The sequence below is a fragment of the Schistocerca nitens genome, chromosome 8 (genome assembly GCF_023898315.1).
Source record: "Schistocerca nitens isolate TAMUIC-IGC-003100 chromosome 8, iqSchNite1.1, whole genome shotgun sequence".
NCBI lineage: Eukaryota > Metazoa > Arthropoda > Insecta > Orthoptera > Acrididae > Schistocerca > Schistocerca nitens.
Window position 1 is genome coordinate 606,253,958 of NC_064621.1, and position 21,027 is coordinate 606,274,984.

Consider the following 21,027-nt stretch of genomic DNA (forward strand, 5'->3'; position numbering starts at 1 on the left):
GAACGCTACCGCACGACCACGAGATGCGGGCTATATTTCATTGTCTTCAGTTAAAATGAAAATAATGTATATGTAGCCTTATGCGTGGATGTTCCACATCTCCTCCTAAACCACTGGACAGATTTCAAACAAATTCGATACAATACGAGGTGCGACAATTAAGTAATGAGAATGATTTTTTTTGCAAGATGTGGCAACCCTGCAGGCTTTCGTAGGCACAATATCTTTGACCTTCGTCTATAAGCTGCTTCTAGTCCAAGCAGCACATCGATGCAACTGCTCAGTCGTGAATTGTGCTGTAATAAGTTAACACGTCTTTATGTCTCTCGTCACGGAAATGGATCCGCATAATATTGCGCAATGGTATGCCATTTCTTTTTGCGTTAAATTGGGCGAAAACTCGACGACAACTTACGGTTAGCTTCAGAAGGCTTTTGGAGAGGAGGTTATGTCATGAGCTCAAGTTTTTCGTTGGCATAAAATGTTAAGTAAAGGCAGAACGAATGTTGAATATGAAGACTGCAGTGGACGACCATCAACCTTACCAATGGATGTCAACTTGGCCAGGGTGCGTGAACTCGTACGTTCTGATCGAAGATTATCCGTGAAAATGGTTGCAGAAGAACTGAACATCAATCAAAAAACGGTTCGTCTAATAATAACTGAAGATTCTGCATCACGATAATGCGCCATCCCATACTCCTCTGTCAGTAAAGCAATTTTTAACCTCAAAACAAATTTCAGTACTACCACAGCCACCTTATTGACCAGATATCGCTCCATGCGACTGTATTCTATTTCCAAGAGTCAAAACGGCGGTCAAGGGACACCATTTTCAAACAACACAAAATGTCCAAAAAGCTGTGACGACGGTCTTGGAGGATATTACAGACTATGAGTTCCAGATGTGTTACCATCAATGGCATAAGCGCTGGAAAAAGTGTGTGCAATCAGAAGGGAACTAATTTGAAGGAGACAACACTAAACTTGACTAAAACGGTAAGCAACATTTTTTTTCACATCACTCTCATTATTGTCGCACTTCGTATCACTCAGCGTCTAGAAAGAATAGCTGTGGGGATAAAAACAGCCTACCTACCTGAAAAAGCACTTTAGTGACGACGCCTGAATATGCACCCGTCTATTATTGAGCACCAGTTGAGAATGAGAGCAGTTAATGACTTGTAACAAACAGTACAGATCATTTCAAAGCATTAAGAACTGTTCCTGGCTGACAACGCCACACAAAACAATGAAAGGGGAAAAGATCATCGGTTACCATATTTTCACTGTTCGTGCAGTAAAACTGCCGCATAAATCACGACGTTTTAATTTATTACACTGCTGGACATTAAAATTGCTACACCACGAAGATGACTTGCTACAGACGCGAAATTTAACCAACAGGAAGAAGATGCTGTGATATGCAAACGATTAGCTTATCAGAGCATTCACACAAGGTTGGTGCCGGTGGCTACACCTACAACGTGTTGACATGAGGGAAGTTTCCAACCGATTTCTCACACACAAAGAGCAGTTGACCGGCGTTGCCTGGAGAAACGTTGTTGTGATGCCTCGTGTAAGGAGGATAAATGCGTACCATCACGTTTCCGACTTTGATAAAGGTTGGATTGTAGCCTATCGCGATTGCAGTTTATCGTATCGCGACACTGCTGCTCGCGTTGGTCGAGGTCCAATGACTGTTAGCAGAATATGGAATCGGTGGGTTCAGGAGGGTAATACGGAACGCCGAGCTGGATCACAACGGCCTCGTATCACTAGCAGTCGAGATGACAGGCATCTTATCCGCATGGCTGTAACGGATCGTGGAGCCACGTCTCGATCCGTGAGTCAACAGATGGGGACGTTTGCAAGACAACAATCATCTGCACGAACAGTTCGACGACGTTTGCAGCAGCATGGACTATCAGCTCGGAGACCACGGCTGCGGTTACCCTTGACGCTGCATCAGAGACATGAGCGCCTGCGATGGTGTACTCAACGAAGAACCTGGGTGCACGAATGGCAAAACGTCATTTTTTCGGAAGAATCCAGGTTCTGTTTACAGCATCATGATGTTCGCATCCATGTTTGGTGACATCGCAGTGAACACACATTGGAAGCGTGTATTCGTCATCGCCATACTGGCGGATCACCCGGCGTGATGGTATGGGGTGCCATTGGTTACACGTCTCGGTCACCTCTTGTTCGCATTGACGGCACTTTGAACATTGGACGTTACATTCCAGATGTGTTACGACCCATGGCTCTACCCTTCATTCGATCCCTGCGAAACCCTACATTTCTGCAGGATAATGCACGACCGCCTGTTGCAGGTCCTGTACGGGTGTTTCTGGATACAGAAAATGTTCGACTGCTGCCCTGGCCAGGAGAGCTTCTGTAAAGTTTGGAAGGTAGGAGACGAGGTACTGGCAGAAGTAAAGCTGTGAGTACCGGGCGTGAGTCGTGCTTTGGTAGCTCAGTTGGTGGAACACTTGCCCGCGTAAGGCAAAGGTCCCGAGTTCGAGTCTCGGTCGGGCACACAGTTTTAATCTGCCAGGAAGTTTCAAATACTGAGATGCCTAAAAACCTGGCGCGTGATACATGACGTTTTAATTTATTGCTTCTTTACTATTAACTCTATTCACAACACACTGAGCAGTCACCTGTGCCATTAGATATACCTGCAAAATTATATCACTCTACGACACATAGTTCAGAAGATATGACGTCATGAACATCAAGCTGCGTGATAATGGAACTTCAGGGCAAAATCCGCTAGAGATACAGGTAAAATGGTGTAAAAATACATGTGAGATATTTGAAATATACGTGAAATACACTACTGGCCATTAAAATTGCTAAACCATTGCTGTCACGAGCCAGTTGCTCGGCCACCATTCCCCAGCCTAAAACTTCCTGTATCCAGAAAGAATCATACAGGACATGTAACATGCGGTCTTGCATTATCCTGCTGAAATGTAGGGTTTTGCAGGGAACGAGTGAAGGGTAGAGCCACGGGTCATAACACATATGAAATGTTCAAAGTGCCGTCATTACCAACAAGAGGTGACCGAAACGAGTAACCAATGGAACCCCATACCATCATGCCAGGTGATACGCCAGTATGGCGATGACGAATACACGCTTCCAATGTGTGTTCACTGCGATGTCACCAAACACGGATGCGACCATAATGATGCTGTAAACAGAACCTGGATTCATCCGAAAAAATGACGTTTTTCCATTCATATACCCAGGTTCGTCGTTGAGTACACCATCGCAGGCGCTACTGTCTCTGATGCAGCGTCGAGGGTAACCGCTGCCTTGGTCTCCGAGCTGATAGTCCATGCTGCTGCAAATGTCGTCGAACTGTTCGTGCAGATGGTTGTTGTCTTGCAAACGTCCCCATCTGTTGATTCACGGATCGAGACGTGGCTGCACGATCCGTTACAGCCATGCGGATAAGATGCCTGTCATCTCGACTGCTAGTGATACGAGGCCATTGTGATCCAGCTCGGCGTTCCGTATTACCCTCCTGAACTCATCGATTCCATATACTGCTAACAGTCATTGGATCTCGACCAACGCGAGCAGCAATGTCGCGATACGACAAACCGCAATCACGATAGGCTACAATCCGACCTTTATCAAAGTCGGAAACGTGATGGTACGCATTTCTCCTCCTTACACGAGGCATCACGACAACTTTTCACCAGGCAACGCCGATCAATTGCTGTTTGTGTATGAGAAATCGGTTGGAAACTTTCCTCATGTCAGCACGTTGTAGATGTTGCCACCGACGCCAACCTTGTGTGAATGCTCTGAAAAGCTAATCATTTGCATATCAGAGCATCTTCTTCCTGTTGGTTAAATTTCGCGCCTGTAGCCCGTCATTTTTGTGTTGTAGCAATTTTAATGGCCAGTAGTGTATTTTTGAAATGTGCGTACGTGGGTTAAAGGGACGGTCGAAAAACTCATTTTAAGCCCCTGATACGCTTTTATTCGAATTTATACACATATTGTTAGTTACGATCTGGAAAGAGAAACTGTAGATGTAGGAACCGAGAACCGCCAGCCTCCTATTGGGGTGGTGCTGACAACTTCGAGAGAGATGGGAGAAGAGGAAATGGACAGACACAGAAGGGGAAGTAGGAGATGGCCAGACAGGGAGGGGGATGTAGGAGATGGGAAGACAGGGAGGGGGAAGTAGGAGATGGCCAGACAGGGAGGGGGAAGTAGGAGATGGCCAGACAGGGAGGGGGAAGGACGAGATGGGCAGAGGTGGGGAGGAAGGGAGATGGAAAGAGAAAGGGAAGAGGAAGAGATGGACAGAAACAGAGGGGGGAGGGCGGGGGGAAGCAGGAGGTGACCGATTGGAATTAATATGTAACCAGGCAACACTGGGTGCTCAGCCAGTTTACTTATAATATGATTGTTTAGCGGGCCAGTTGTGTAGCCATAAGATGGCTGAGCGTCTGTCAGAGGAGAAACGTAGCGTGCCGTGCTCTGAACACGACTGTGCGAGGGATAGCCACTGGGAAGGTGTAGGAGACTGGGAGACACCCAGTCACGTTGAAATGAACATCCTGTTACACGGGTGAGGCCAGGTCGTGGCACGAGAAACACCCTCAAAATATTACAGCGGTACCTGCTCTGCGGTCTGAATTACACCTTCCACTCACTGCGGGCTATACGCCTTACTGCGTGGTCGGTGTGCTCCTCTGTTTTTAGGATCCTTCGAAAGAAAAGGCAAAATCGCGACTCGTCGGATCACACTGCACGACTGGAGCCAGCTAGTGACTATTCCGTGAGCTGTTTGGTCCGCTGAAGACGTGTATCTTTATGCGCTTCTGTGATCGATGGTCTTTCGCGAGGTCACCCAACTGCAAACGTCCGCTGCATACAGTTCCCTCCGCAATGTTCACTCGCAACGTGTTCGAGATGGACCTGTATTCACTGACAAGGAGACCATACGTCAGTCGGATTATTGTTTTTTTTATATATATATATTTATGGTGTCTGAAGTTCAGAACTCAAATACAACTCTCCCAAAGCATTCGATGCAACTCTCAAAAACACTCGAAAAATCGACTATGAAGTATTCCTAACGCCTTAAATACACTGAAGCAAAGTGCATTTGAATCAACTGTTTGCGTAGCTCTGCGGTAGAATACTTGACTGCTACGTGCAAGGCCACGCTTCAATTCCCGGCTGTCGTAAAATTTTAAATAAAGTGCACGGTTTACGAGCATTTGTTATGAATAGAAAATTAAATTGGAAAGTTTTTTACAGTTCAAAGAATGTGTATTAACTATGGTTTATAATAGAGCAGTAACAAAGAATTTATATTTACATTCAAAGCTGTGTTTTTGTGCGCAACATCCAATTACAAATGAGATGACGTGCAGTTTTTGTAAAACTGACAGATATGTGTTAATTAGCATGTATTTGTTGATTTCCAATTTTAAATTACGTAGGTATTCGAACTGACGAAAAAAAAACAAAAAAATAATAATAACCGAAACTTGACTCGAATCCGGCGATTACGTCTCGAGGGCCACATTTTTTTTCATCTTTATGTATCTTACTCTTCACTTGAATGCTCGTAGAACATGTACCTATGTTTAAAAATTTGCATCGGGTGGTGTCTACCAGACAACCACACTGACTCGAAAAATCGACCTTATTTTAGTGTATTTTTTAGAGTTTCAAAAACTGCTTTGGCTGACTGATTTATGAGTTCTGAACTTCAAACACCATAAATAAACAAAATCAGAAAACTCCGGTTGCCGTGTGGCCTCCTCGTGAGAGCGGGAAATCTGATCGGGTTGACAAGGGGCGACGGTAGTCGATCTTTCCTCAGCTGTTCTTGCGCTGTGCTAAATGGCACAACAGAAGTAATATTCGGCGTTCCCCAAGGAAGTCTTATGGGCCCTCTATAGTTCCTGATCTATATTAACGACATAGGAGACAATCTGAGTAGCCGTCTTAGATTGTTTGCAGATGATGCTGTCTTTTACCATCTTGTAAAGTCATGAGGTGATCCAAACGACTTCAAAATGATTTAGATAAGATATCTGTATGGTGCGAAAAGTGGCAGTTGAGCCTGAATAAGGAAAAGTGTGAAGTTATTCACACGAGTACTAAAAGAAATCAGCTAAATTTTGATTACGCGGTAAGTCTCACAAATCTGAGGGCTGCAAATTCAACTAAATACTTGGGGATTACAATTACTAATAACCTAAATTGGACCGATCACATAGATAATATTGTGGGTAGAGCAAACCAAAGACTGCGATTCATTGGCAGAACACTTAGAACGTGCAACAGGTCTACCAGAGAGAATGCTTACACTACGCTTGTCCGCCCTATTCTGGAGAATTGCTGTGCGGTGTGGGATCCGCATCAGGTGGGACTGACGGATGACATCGAAAAAGTACAAAGAAGGGCAGCTCGTTTTGTATTATCGCGTAATAGGGGAGATAGTGCCACAGACATGATACGTGCATTGGAGTGGCAATCATCAAAACACAAGCGTTTTTCGTTGCGACGGGTTCTTCTCATGTAGTTTTCTCCTCCGATTGCGAAAACATTCTGTTGGCACCCACACTACATAGGGAGATATGATCATCACGATAAAATAAGAGAAATCAGGGGTTGCACAGAAAAATTTAAGTGCTCGTTTTTCCCGCGTGCCGTCCGAGAGTGGAACGGTAGAGAGACAGCATGAAGGTGGTTCATTGAACCCTCTGCCAGGCACTTTATTGTGAATAGCAGGGTAATCACGTAGATGTAGATGTGGTACAGCTGGCCTTGGTGGCCGAGCGGTTCTAGGCGCTACAGTCTGGAACCGCGCGACCGCTACGGTCGCAGGTTCGAATCCTGCCTCGGGCATGAGTGTGTGTGATGTCCTTAGGTTAGTTAGGTTTAAGTAGTTCTATGGGACTGATGACCCCAGAAGTTAAGTCCCATAGTGGTCAGAGCCATTTGAACCATTAGATGTGGTACAGCGGACAGTCCGCATCGACAGTCGGACAAATCGGGCAGCTTCATTTGCGGTGTGGTCGCGGGTACTCCTAAACACAGTAGCTCGTTTCTGCCGACTCTCCACTGCGCTGGTCCCGTACAGCCGAGTGGCGCGTTCACACCACTTCCCTAGCGTGACGTCAGCGGTGAAGGCCGAGGCGCAGGAGAAAGACGGGCCGTGGCGCGTACGTCACAGCACGTGACACTACAGGTCTTAGGAGTGGTAGCAGCGTCTCCTGCGGGAAGCGCGTAACTGTTTCGGACGAGTTTAATAACCATTAACTACACGTTTAAACGTGTGCGAGCTGTCGATAGCTCGCGAAAATTATAAGACCTGTAGCGAGCCCTGCACGGAACCGAGCGTTCGCTACAGCCGTCGGCACACGGATCGTGCATCCGAACGTTGAGCGTTGAGCGTGCCGAGTTTCTGACGTCATAGCGTGGAACAGCACGTTCGGGGGTCTTTCCGAACGTGCAGAGCAATATCTGGCATGTCAGATATTCTGAGCGTGCGTCTGAGTATTGACCGATAAGATGGCACAACGCCACCTACGTCACACGCACGCTGTCTCCCTTCAGTACAAGAGTTGTGAGGCGCCATATTGGCATTCATTTTGAGCCTATATGTATATATGCCGTTTCTGAGCACCAGCAAATTGAGAATCACTGGAAAACCCGTTGTTAACTGTGTGATTCGTTCCAATAAAATAATGAGAAACATCATATTCATGGCAAAAGAATTATTGTAACTTATTATGAGAGTAGGTTATTTGAAGGCAGCGACACACTGAAGATCCACCCAAAACGCAAAGTTCTTGGTACAATTTGTCATAATTAAATTTCAGTTAGTAACATATCTACGATTAAGGTTTTTAGCGATCGGTAAGATACTATGATTGGGACAAAAGGTGTGATGTTGGTTCAGTTGCCGGCACCGTAGCTCAGCGTGCTCGGTCAGAGGGTTAGCTACCCTCTGTAATAAAAAACTGAGTGAATGGATCAACAAAGAACCTGAACGGGTGTCATCGGACGTCTGCCACTAACAGAATCCAGTGAACAATAAAAAAGTGTAATGAATAGCGTCAGTGTCCTATAAGAAGTTTTTTTGTTGGGGCGGTGGTTCGCGTCCTGACAACCAATTTTTTTTCCTAACATTCGCGTTTTTATTAGGTTCTGATACTTTATTATAGACTATAATATTTGATGTTATGTAAATACAAGTTCACCTTTTTTTGAGGGGTGACTTTGTTCGATTGGCTTAATCTAAAGGACAGCTTGTGCTACTTGTATAAAGATATTTTGCTCCTTCTTCTTTTACGCTTCGTAATTTACATGTTGCAGAGATTCTGCTACTGTGTAGGAACAGTGATCAAGTAAGACTGACCTTGGAGTTTCACTAGAATGTGGGAATGATGAAATAATGTTTATCTTATGTGGAGAAGTATTCCAAATTTGTACCGCACTGTTTGTAATGGAACTTTTATAAGTCTGTGTCCTTATTGATTGGACATGGCGCTTTCCTTTTCGTGGACGATTGGGGATATGTGCGTTTGAATAGAGCTAACGTGGGAATTTTACTCGCGCCCGTTAAGTTTGTTGTTGTTGTGGTCTTCAGTCCTGAAACTGGTTTGATGCAGCTCCCCATGCTACTCTATCCTGTGCAAGCTCCTTCATCTCCCAGTACCTACTGCAACCTACATCCTTCTGAATCTGCTTAGTGTATTCATCTCTTGGTCTCCCTCTACGATTTTTACCCTCCACGCTGCCCTCCAACGCTAAATTTGTGATCCCTTGATGCCTCATAATATGTGCTACCAACCAATCCCTTCTTCTAGTCAAGTTGTGCCACAAACTTCTCTTCTCCCCAATCCTATTCAATACCTCCTCATTAGTTACGTGATCTACCCACCTAATCTTCAACATCCTTCTGTAGCACCACATTTCGAAAGCTTCTATTCTCTTCTTGTCTAAACCATTTATCGTCCATGTTTCACTTCCATACATGGTTAGACTCCATACAAATACTTTCAGAAACGACTTCCTGACACCCGTTAAGTAAACAGTGTGATTTACGAACTAGATAAATCCCTCAACTGCCGCTGGAGTGCGTTGCGATCACGTATACCACGTTGGGGCCCACATACCGTATGCACAAATCGCATCGTTCCTGAGCGTTCGCCAGCACGTTCAGCTTGGCACGCTCAACGCTGACGTTCGACAGCACGGTCCGTGTGCCGACGGCTTTAGTGTGGCGGACAAGACTACTAGTGTGACGTCACGAGGTCGTCGCGGGGTCCGTATCTCTCTTGGGGCCCCGGCGGAGGCCGACGCGCGCCCCTTTCATGGATGGCAGGCGAGCAGCGCGCTGCCTCGAGGCGGTCAGGGCAGCAGACGTCGCCGGCTCGGGTTGACGGCCCTGTGGGAACGGCGGCGCGGCTGATGAGGATGTGGACATGCCGCCTCTCCGCGGCGCTGCCCTTGTGCCGCTCCTGCTGCTCCTCCTCTCCTCGGTGACGCGGCTGTCCGTCAGACGCCGACTGCCGCACGGAGGGTGCGTGGGCGGCGCTGCGCGCTGGATGGGATGATTGCCGAATGAGCGCCAATTGCGGCGAGAGAGCAGGGCCGGGGCCGGGACCGGCAGCGCCCTGGAGCGCTGGAGCGCTGGAGCCAGTGTGAGGACATGCCCGGCGCCGCGAGCACGCGACCGCCGCCGCCACTGCCGCCACCGCCGCCGACGCCGCCCCCGCCGCCCGCCACTCCGTCCCACAGCGTCCGGTGAGTCCGGGGCCGCCGACGCTGGCCCGGCCTATCCTCCCACCTGTAGCGTGGATCGGCGGGAGCTGTGTTGTAATGAATACTCCTACGCCAGCCACCTTACGGTGTGTGGCGGAGGGTACTTTGTGTGCCAGTGTGACTCCCCTCTCTGTTCCAGTCGCTGGCAGGCCTCCGTATGGGCTCTAATCTCTCTAATATCAAGTTTCCTTTAATTTACGTCTATGGACACAAACTTTTTCTTAACAGATTACCGGTTTCGGTCTACAATGACCATCATCAGATCTGCAGCAAAAAAATTGGAAAAAACGTAAATACACTCGCAGATTATCTACAGCTTGAACATATCTGCTTCAGGAAGGGGCCTTGTTACACCACATTCTTCTGAATAAGATATTTTTAGAATTATGGACATCCAGGTCAAGGGCTAATAAACCTTTGTTTTGCAACCGATTCTTCAGATTTACACCGTTGCTGCTTCGCAGCCATTTTCAAGATTTTAAAATTTGACCTGTTAGCGAAGTGGCGTGTGCAACAAGACTTTCCAATATATGCATCAGAATGTTTTTCCAATATATATATATATATATATATATATATATATATATATATATATATATATATATATATTCCACTCCTGCACATTCGACTTTTTTGGATTAAAACAGTGCCATCACTCACATAAGATACGAAGCGAAACGAGTAGTCCATCACGAATCTAACTGAAATAATACACAAATTAATTAATGTGGTCGCCAGCCCGATTTCGGACTGTCTGTCCACTATCTGATCAATAATGCTGACAGCAATGAATATGTCATCGTTTGGCTGCATGTCTCGCACGTTTCCGACAGCACAATACGTTACGAAATAATGATGATTAAAGAAAGCAACTGTCTGAATAATCTGAAACTCGGCTATGTTAATTTGGAGGAAGGTATCTTAACTCGTTATTAGAAGGCAAATGACTGGTTGGTAGGTGTTCTGTTACGACAACAATTTACGTAATGTCTTAACGGTGCACTAGTTTCCTGGACAAGGCAAGCTAAGTATTTTGAATAGATTGTAATTAGTACGAAAATTTACTGCATCAAATAAGCAACTGTTGGCTTTCAACAGATTGATAACGCCGAAATAGGAGTGAACAACAGCATTATTACAATGGAAACAGATACGAAATATTTTAATTTAATTTACTCTTTTCTTTAATTTGAGATTTTCACACTTACTTTCATTTTAGTTTGTATACTTTTTTTGCCATCAATCAGTTAACAAGATGGACTTTGCCTCTAAATATTATTGAACAACACTGATAACTTCTCGAGACTTCATTATTCATTGCTTTCAGCTAAAATTAAAAAAAAAAAAACAATCAACACTGGCAATATTGTTAACGCTTCTATTTTAGCTGTGTGAACAACGACACTGTTGTTCAACAACTGGAAAGGAATGCTGTTCTAAGTAGGTGACAATGACTGAGCATAATGAAAAGATCGGGTACCTACAATTATTACCTAGAGCACTTATTACGGCAATAAATTTCACTAATAATCTCACTGGACAATGCATCAGAATGTTTCTAACGTTAAAGAAAGTAAAACAACTTTACAGTTCGTCGCAGATGTTAAGCCGTCGTTTCCGTTGTCGTCTACAATGCTCCCATTGATCCATGTAACATACCGGCAAACTTTGACTCGCTGTGACCAGTTACGAGGTAGGATCGCGATGTTGCTGAACCCTCTCGCACCTGCACACACCCGCCACTTTCGTGAGGTACCTCATTTCTTCTTGATGGACTACATATCCACAGGATTCTTCCAATGAATCTCAGTCTGGAATCTGCCTTATCATGATTAGTTTTATATCCTCTTTCCACTTCAAACCGTCTGCATACTACTAGGCACTTTCTGGACGTGACTGCTTCGAATTACTGTTTTGCAATCTTAAAAAAAATCGTAATGATTCTTTCTGTCTATGTGTTCGCGATACGTTTCGTTTTTTTATGTTGAAGGTTAGCTGCCAATCCCTTCAGCAAACGTCGACATTTTGCGGGCCTTCCTGCGATCCGTTACAATTTTCTAGTGTTGCGGTTTCTGTGTACGCAACAGCATGATCCGCAAAAAGCCTTCTTGGGCTTCCAACGTTACCTACTATGTCATTTCAGTACACTGCGAAAATGATTGCGCCTATAACACTGCCTTGAGGTATGTCCGAAGCTGCTTTTACATTTGAAGATATCTCTCCGTTCAGAATGACATTCTGTGTTCCGTTTGCTAGAAACTCTTCGATCCAGTCACACAGCTGGTCAGATGTTCCGCATTCTCGTATTTAGTTCACTAGGCGGCAGTTCGGTACTGTACCGAACGCCTTACGGAAGTCGAGGAACGCGGCAATCGGCCTGGACGCCGGTGTTTACTGTTTTCTGTGTCTCGTAGACGAACAGGTCGAACTGGGTTTCAACACGATCGTTGCTTTCTGAACCGATGTTGATTCCTATAGACGAGAGTTTCGGTCTCCAAAAATGTCATAATACACGTAACTGAAACATGGTGTCTTTCTATAATAGACATACGTCAGAGATGTAGGCCTTAGTTTTATGCCTCTGTTTGCGACCTTTCTTGAAAACAGGAATGGGCTGTGCCTTTTTCCAATCGTTCGGAACGCTTCGGTCCTGGAGAGATCTACGCTACAGTTCAGGTGGAAGAGCAGCCGCTTCTTTGACATACTCTACGTATACTCTCGTCAGGTCCAACGGCCTTTCCTCTCTTGACAGATTTCTGTTGCTTTTCCATCCTGCGGTGACTTATTTCGATATCTGTCATTCCGAAGTTCGCCTGACGATTTAAAGAATTTATTTCCACGCAAGTAACTTCCAGCAAGGGAGCATCTTCAGGTCACGGATGAACTCCACGAATACAACAAGCTTTGCCGGCCGCGGTGGTCTAGCGGTTCTAGGCGCTCAGTCAGGAACCGCGCGACTGCTACGGTCGCAGGTTCGAATCCTGCCTCGGGCATGGATGTGTGTGATGTCCTTAGGTTAGTTAGGTTTAAGTAGTTCTAAGTTCTAGGGGAGTTATGACCACAGATGTTGAGTCCCATAGTGCTCAGAGCCATTTGAACAACAAGCTTGTGGAAGGTTGCTCGGCGTTAAATACGTAACTGAACCTCACTTGAATGTCTGAATCGTTACCGACGGTGGGATCAGCGCAGTCACAAAGTATTTTCTTAAGTGGAATTTTACAGCCTTCCTCACGGTGAACTTTATTAACGTTCATTACTCCTATGGTATATGGGAAACCAACCACATGTACAGGGTAATTCCGTGATGTTACAAGCTTTCACTGATGGTGAAAAGGGTAAATGTATCAGTTTGAGGTCAAAAGCCATGGTTCGGAACCGACCGAGTCGAAAGTTGTAAGCGAAAATCATTCTGATATCTCCAACGGTAGTGTACACGTACTGGCACTGTTGTTGCTAGCCCGCATCTCGTGGTCGTGCGGTAGCGTTCTCGCTTCCCACGCCCGGGTTCCCGGGTTCGATTCCCGGCGGGGTCAGGGATTTTCTCTGCCTCGTGATGGCTGGGTGTTGTGTGCTGTCCTTAGGTTAGTTAGGTTTAAGTAGTTCTAAGTTCTAGGGGACTTATGACCACAGCAGTTGAGTCCCATAGTGCTCAGAGCCATTTTTTTTGTTGTTGCTAAGATAAAGGATAGGCAACTTTCAGAGGTGGTAGTATGGACCAAAACAAGAAAGAAATTTTCTAGTAAATAAGGGCTCTAAAATGCATGCTTTAAGAACTATAGGTATTCCTTCATTTTCGGTACTGTGGAACACTTCTCTTCTACTACAGGCTCTATGGTTTCCAAATTTTTGGAGGAGGTGATGTGGACCAACAAAAGAAAAAAAAAGTCCAGCGAACTTGGGCTCCAAAATGCACGCCTTCAGAGCTATTGGAACTTGCTCAGTAGATGGGGTGTGTTTCACAGTAGCGAAGATGAGCAAGTGCTCATCGCTCTTAATGTATGCGTTTTAGAGCTCGTGTTTACTACGCATTTATTTTTTGTTTTGATCCATACTATCACCTCCGAAAAGTTGGCTACGCTACAGTCTTAACAAAAATAGTGCCGTTATGTGTATTCCGCTTTAAGAGGTATCAGAACGATTTCCGCTTGAAAATTTCAACTCGATCGTTTCTAGACTAGGGCCCTTTACCTCATATTGATACATTTACCCTTCTCCATCATCTCTGAAAGTTCGTAACGTCATCACGGATCACCCTAGATATCGATTTAGTCAAGTACGTCCTTGCGTGGCAAACCGGTAACCACCGCTGATCCATCGTACCACTTTATCCCATCGCTAAAATCGCAGTTACGCGAAGACTTTGTTTTGTTTTGTTTTTACGACTGCCACGAAACTTGAAACGACGGTAGAGCATACCAACTAAAGCAGAGTCCCTGTGGCAGTCAGTTGGTGCACCAGGGGTGGCCGAGCGGACCTCGCACCTCGCACGTTACCTTCCCTCTGGCGCACCGCGTGCGACACGCGCACCTTCCGGAGGTTGGTGCGCTCCATCGCTCCATCGCAGTAGTTCAAGTTTCGATATTTCATTGTTAGACCAAAAAGTTTGCTTTCCATTGACTTGAGATACGTTACCAGCTCATGTTCTTGTTCTGCAGTGAACACCTTTTAAATTTCCCATCTAATTTGTCAATTATGTAGTCAGAATTATTCGTAGCTTTAGGCACATATCTTTCCAATGTTGATTTCGGTACGTTGAACTGCTTGGATATCAAAAAATACGTTGAAGAATGAAAGAGTATATATTATGTACTTAGAAATTTCGAAGTTTTATTCTGTTCACTTTAACTTTCAAATAGATGTCTTTTGGTTTAGGGCAAATGAGTGGTTGGCTCTACAAATAAAAGTGATTGCTAACAGACATGACAAAAAAAATTGCTAACTTAATTGAGAAGCAGGAACGTGCTAACAAAATGACTCACACTAATTTTACAGCTGAACCTAAAAAATTCTTTGACCGGGTCATTAATAAGACAGAAATTGTATTTTCGCCCCAAGAAGAGTCTCTCCTCTCTAAAGGATTAAAATTTAATTTCGAGCCTAGCACCGCAAATCCGAAAGTTCTAGAAGACACAATAGTTGACTTGAAAATCGGTCTAGATTATGCCAAAATGCCTAACTAGAAACAAACCCGATTGGCTTATGAGGCCTACAAAATTATGAGCAAGGTCACACACAGTGCACATAAAGAGGATAACACAAATAAGGTTTTAAGGAGTATTAACCGCAAACTAATACAAAATGATGTTATTGTCACTAAAGCCGATAAGGGAATCTCCGTAGTTATATTCACACAGCAAGAATACATAGACAAGACCGAAGCTTTTTTCAATGACAACGGGATAGTTATGCTTAACAAAGACCCCACTATTACTCTCCAAAAAGAAATTAAAACTGGGATCCAAAATACTAAAAAATTGATAGGAGAGTTCCGAAAGAAGGGGCTGATAAACATGAATCACAAGCCCCCTAAATTGAGAAGTCAGTTTAAAGTTCATAAGTTAAATCACCCAGTTCGCCCTATCGTTGACAGTACGGGAAGTGCCTATCATAAGCTGGCGAAATACTTGCATATTAAGATTAAAGAAAATTTCGTTTTTAGTAAAAACTATTCCGTTAAAAATTCCATTCATTTAGCTACTAGGTTACGCGAGGTATCTTGTTCTGAAGATTCTAAATTAGCATCGTTTAACGTAACAAGTTTATACACTAATGTACCGGTCGACCACACACTGCAAATACTAGAGTGCAATTTACGTCACCATAAAAAAACTTTTGGATAAAGAGGTCAATGAGTTGATGATGCTGCTACGGATCCTTTTAAAACACAACTACTTTACATTTAATGGGAGATTTTACTTACAACCAGCAGGTTGGGCTATGGGGAGCCCCCTAGTTGGGATTTTATCAGAAATTTTTATGAACTACTTAGAGTCTGATTTTTTTGCCAGTGACAGAGAGATTAAAATTTTACAAAAGATATGTTGACGACATTCTATTAATCATTGATGGTTCTCAAAATGATATAGAGCACATTCCTTCGATTTTTAATGAGCTTCACCATAATATCAGTTTTACAATTGAGCGAGAATCCGATACTACGTCATTAAATTTTTTCGACCTCACTTTAACTATGGTTGACAACCGTATTGAATTTAATATTTTTCGGAAAAATACGTTTTCCGTCAATATTATACCTGGAGACTCGGCCCATCCGTACGCCCATAAGATGGCCTTTTTTCATTCTAATATTCATCGACTTACAGCTATCCCTCTTGCACCAGATGCGGTAGAAACTGAACTAGTCACACTTGAGAATATTGCTATAAATAATGGCTATAGGCCTCAGTTGGTAAGACAGGTGTATAACAAGAAAATAAATAAAAATAATATTACGCCTTCCACCCTAGGGGATGCGTTAGATGACAAACAAGTGGCAACGATATCTATCCCTTACATAGGCAATATACGTTAACAAATTGGGGCGTTTACTCAGAGCCCATAACTTCAGAGTCGCCTATTCTATTAATAATAGTTTACATAGGAATTTAATCCACTCCTTGCAGAATAAGAGAGATAACTTTCCCAATCAGGAGTATATAAAATTACATGCGGGGATTGTCCAAAATTTTACATCGGGCAAACGGGACGAGCTCTGGGTCTCGGGTATAAAGAGCATATTCCTACCAGAAGCGGTGACGGTACTAAGGGCTCTACTTATGCGGAACACCTTGTGCAAACGGCTCATGCGCCGAGCCCTCCCGTTAATATCGAGTTACTTCATGCCGAGGTTAAGGGCTTAAAACTGGATGTTTTGGAAGAAATGCAGATCTTTAAGCATCAGCAACATGCTAAAGACAATATCCTTAACCAACTCCTACTAAGAAACAGGAATTTTTTTAAAGGTTTCTCACCTTTAATTTGTTCTTCATACTTGTAAATCTGATGATCTGGGGGTTTTCACATGCGTGCGCTGATTGGCGAGCGCGGTTGGTCAATCTGTTCATCTTCTTTCTTTTTATCCTCATTTTCCTTTTACGATGAAGGTGATTTTAGCCCGTTGAACACTTCACGTTTTATCCCTATATCTTTATTACCATGACGTCTTTAGGTTACGTCCCCTCTGCCCCCCCCCCCCCCCCCCCAGGCTAACTGCTGGCTTTAGGTATAGTTTTTAAGAGTTCCTCCTGGTGTCATAGGTAGCATCATATACGTTTCTTTCCTAGCATAAGCAACCGTGTGCGGTTATTTTAGGTTTCATCTCCTACTTAGCTCGTCACTTATTCTACCCATTCCATTTTTGATATACGTACGTTGATCCGCGGTTGGGAATATATGGGCTATTTAGCCCCGACCCATGTATAAACTTTCTCGTATTCGTATGCGCATGCGCATTCAAGTAACTTCCCTTGTCTTGAGCATGTGCATAGGTAGCGGGTCGGGCTTGTAAGTGAGCGACCGTTTGTAGCTGCAGTTTATGGCGGGTCATGGCCCATCGAACATAGGCCGGTGTGAGGTGGAGCGTGCACCATTAAGTTAAGTAGTGGTTTTAACTTTGTACATATGTACTGTTTGTGGTTTCCTTTTCTTTTTCGTTTATAAATGTATAGCTATGGTGTTCTTTTAATTATTCACAAACGTCTTCTTAGGTACTTGTGGGTTTCATTGTTGTTCTGAAGAAGGTGTAGTTATCTACGCCGAAACTTGGGTTAACACTAAGTGCTTTTTTCGCAATAGAGGCGGGTTTTTAGTTTTTTAATACATACAGAATAGCTGGATGCTGGGGACTAATTTCATTCACTCGGCCAGTGGAATACCATGCTGGCATTAAAAACGAATGGAAGAGAAATTTTAGTTATTGTGCATATACAACATACACTCCTGTCCACAATTAAAGCAGCAAACCGCTGTCTCCCCGTCCTGTGTCTAATTCACGATATAATTACACAGAGTGTCAACCACGTGTCCGTACGATCGTGTTGACAGTCCGGTCAATGGAGAACCATGTCAACGATGACGTCAGGACACCTCTGAAACGAGGTAGCGTTTGCCGGGTAGCCCCACACCCACAGTCGCTGTGTACACACTCATAGACGGTGCAGTATGGCACGGAGAAGATGCCTACCAGACTTTCTCCGGTGGAGGGCCATAGGAAGAAATGAAGCAGGACAGTCGCAAACTGATTTTGTCTCAGTGGCTTAATGTAATCGTTATGTTGTTTTTCTGATGTGACGACAGTTTATAGAGACCGAAACTGTACCCGAAGACCAGGTTAGGGCCGCCCACGTGTGACGTCAGACGAGAGGACCGTTATTTGACTGTAAGGACACGACGTTACCACTGTATTACTACACGACAACTGGCATGTGTGCTCGCAGCATCCACTGAACGAGTTATATCGAGGCAAACGGTGTGCAGAAGGATTCGGCATAGTGGCCCTTATTGTCAGAGACATGCTATGTGTCTACCTCTGACGGGTCTCCACAGAAAGGAACGTCTAGAGACATCAACATGCCACCTGAACGGCCGAAAAGTGGGCCAATGTTGTTTTCACAAATAGTCCCGATTTGGTCTGGAGAGTGATTCTCGATGGATTTCAATCTGGACGATATGGGACCCAAACATTGTGGAAAGTGACCGAGATCGAGGTGGATCCCAAATGGCGCCGGAAGGTATTACGTTTACCACTGGAACCCCTCTTCATGAAACAGTACGGGTGAATCGGCAAGGTTTAACTACTGTCAAGTATCGTTACGAGACCTTAGGATCTCATTTGCTGTTGTTGCGAGGTGCCGTGGGCCCAGACTTCGTGCTGCTGAACGATTATGCTCGACCTCATAGAGCACGAGTGGTTGATATTTTCTTGGAAACGGAAGATATTGCATACATGGCGTGGCCTGCTCGCGCTCTCGATTTGAATCCCATAGAGCATGTCTGGGATGCACTAGGGAGACGGGCTGCATCACGTCTACTTCCACCAACCTCTCACTAAAGCTTGTGGGCAGCCCTGCAGGAAGAATGGGCGTTATTGCTTCAACACGAGACTGATGCCAGACGTGCTCACATCCCATACTGAGCGCATTAACCAGTTGTTGAACGTGTTTACAAATCCGTTAAGTTGGAAAAAATGAATAACACTTCTGTCTACCATTATGCACGTTGCGGTTGTTTACGTTCTATATTCTTTACATTTTTTCTACTTTAGTAACCCCTGTTTATACTGTTTTGTGGGAAAATAAACGCAATCTCGAAAAATTTCCGTTTGTTGCTTTAATTTTGGACGCCAGTGTAGCAATGGAGGTGGTTGTGGAGTATACAGGGTGCGAGATTTAGCAGACTGAACTGTAAGATCTGGAAGCAACAAAGGCCCTAACCTGGATGGGGATCGAGTCGAACAGAGCTCGTATGACAGATGCGGGTACGTCAGAGCACGCTGTTTCGACTCTGTGCCAAATTTCGAGTAGCGGTGTGCCAGTCTGTCGGCAAACCGTGACCGGACGTCTTCAGTGAGTGAGAATCTGGAGTAAGTGCTGACCGAAGCAAGAGTCGCGTATCCTTTGTAGGACAGCACAGGGTCTTGCATTATCTTGCTGGAAGATAACGTCACAGAGGCCACGAATGTAGGGCACAGCTTCCTGCGTCAGCACGTCAGAAATGTAACAGCTGATGTCCGAATTACTGGCTACGCGCACCAGTTGTCATTAAGTTGTATACCTCATAGCACCCGATACCATTCTGCCAGGAGTCCGGTACATATGACGATGACGAATTTAATCTGTCGACGATGGTCCGCCTTGGAGCCTCCACACACGGAAACACCTCTCGTGAAGCTGAAAAGACGACGTGGTGCCTGTACCGTCAATTATGTGTGCCGTGTTGTGTGTCCGCAGCACTTTCAGCGCCACATCAAGGGAAGCTGCAGCATTAGTTGCACTGTCCGTGGTGCTCCAAAAGGAGTCGTTCTGTCTGCGTGTGTAATCGTCTCGCTGCAAGCAAGCCCACGTGCTGACCCAAGGCACGTGATGTGGCTTTAAGATGCTGCACGGCCGAGGTAACGATGTGCGTGTCCTCTCGGGCGCTAATCGAATGGAATCGTCGAGTTCCTAAATAGCGTTGTTCACGGCCCTCCTGAGCCCACCGCTTCCACACAGCTCGGGCAGTGAACTGCGGACCCCAGAGTGGACCACGGCGCAGATTCGCGTTGACAGGCGTCGCTCCTTCCCACGCAGTCTCTCGCAAACAGACAACACGAAGGGCTGACTAGACCGACGTCGAATAAAAAGCGAGATAACCGAGGATCCCATGAACGCAGTTAAAGCTTAGTCGCAATTGTCGCTGCTCTGTTAAATGTGCGTGAAATCTTATGGGACTTAACTGCTAAGGTCATCAGTCCCTAAGCTTACACACTACTTTACCTAAATTATCCTATGGACAAAGACACACACCTATGCCCGAGGAAGGACTCGAATCTCCGCCGGGACCAGCCGCTGCTCTGTACCAACGTTAAATGCCGGTTAGCAAGATGCGCTCAGCTAACCGGGAATTTGACCGTGGCTTACTCGGTGTGTTACAAAGGAAAGCGCGCATTACACAAGATAATGCACGAATCTCCTCGGTACTTAGGAGTGATTTTCAGTTTGTTATTGTGAAACGTCCCCTTAGGAAAATTATAAATTACTGTGCTGGTAAACTTCTACGTTTTTTTAATACAGAGACAGTTGAGTAAAACTGAACGTACTCATACATTTCTCTCTTTACTTATTCTGATGATCACTAAACTGACACACAATGTTTTTTTATCGCAACGCAATCTGACTTTCAGTATTCCCTACAAATGAATGGCCCTGACTAACAATAACCTATACCTTTCATGAATCACTTACCTTGCAATAATCTTCGTAACTCGAACTACTGCAATACAGCGAGCGCCAATACTGTCAGCTAAATAAAAGATTCTAACTACTGAAGGCACTAACTACTGATAGGCATAGTTAGAAAATGAAAGATTTTTATAGAGAACAAACAATGTATTTACCTTAATAATATTCAAAATTCATCATATATATATCAATTCATGACATCGACCTTTAGAAATTTCCTTTTTCTGACGGACACACGTCCAGATCGTCCGCTCTCAAAACTCTGCCA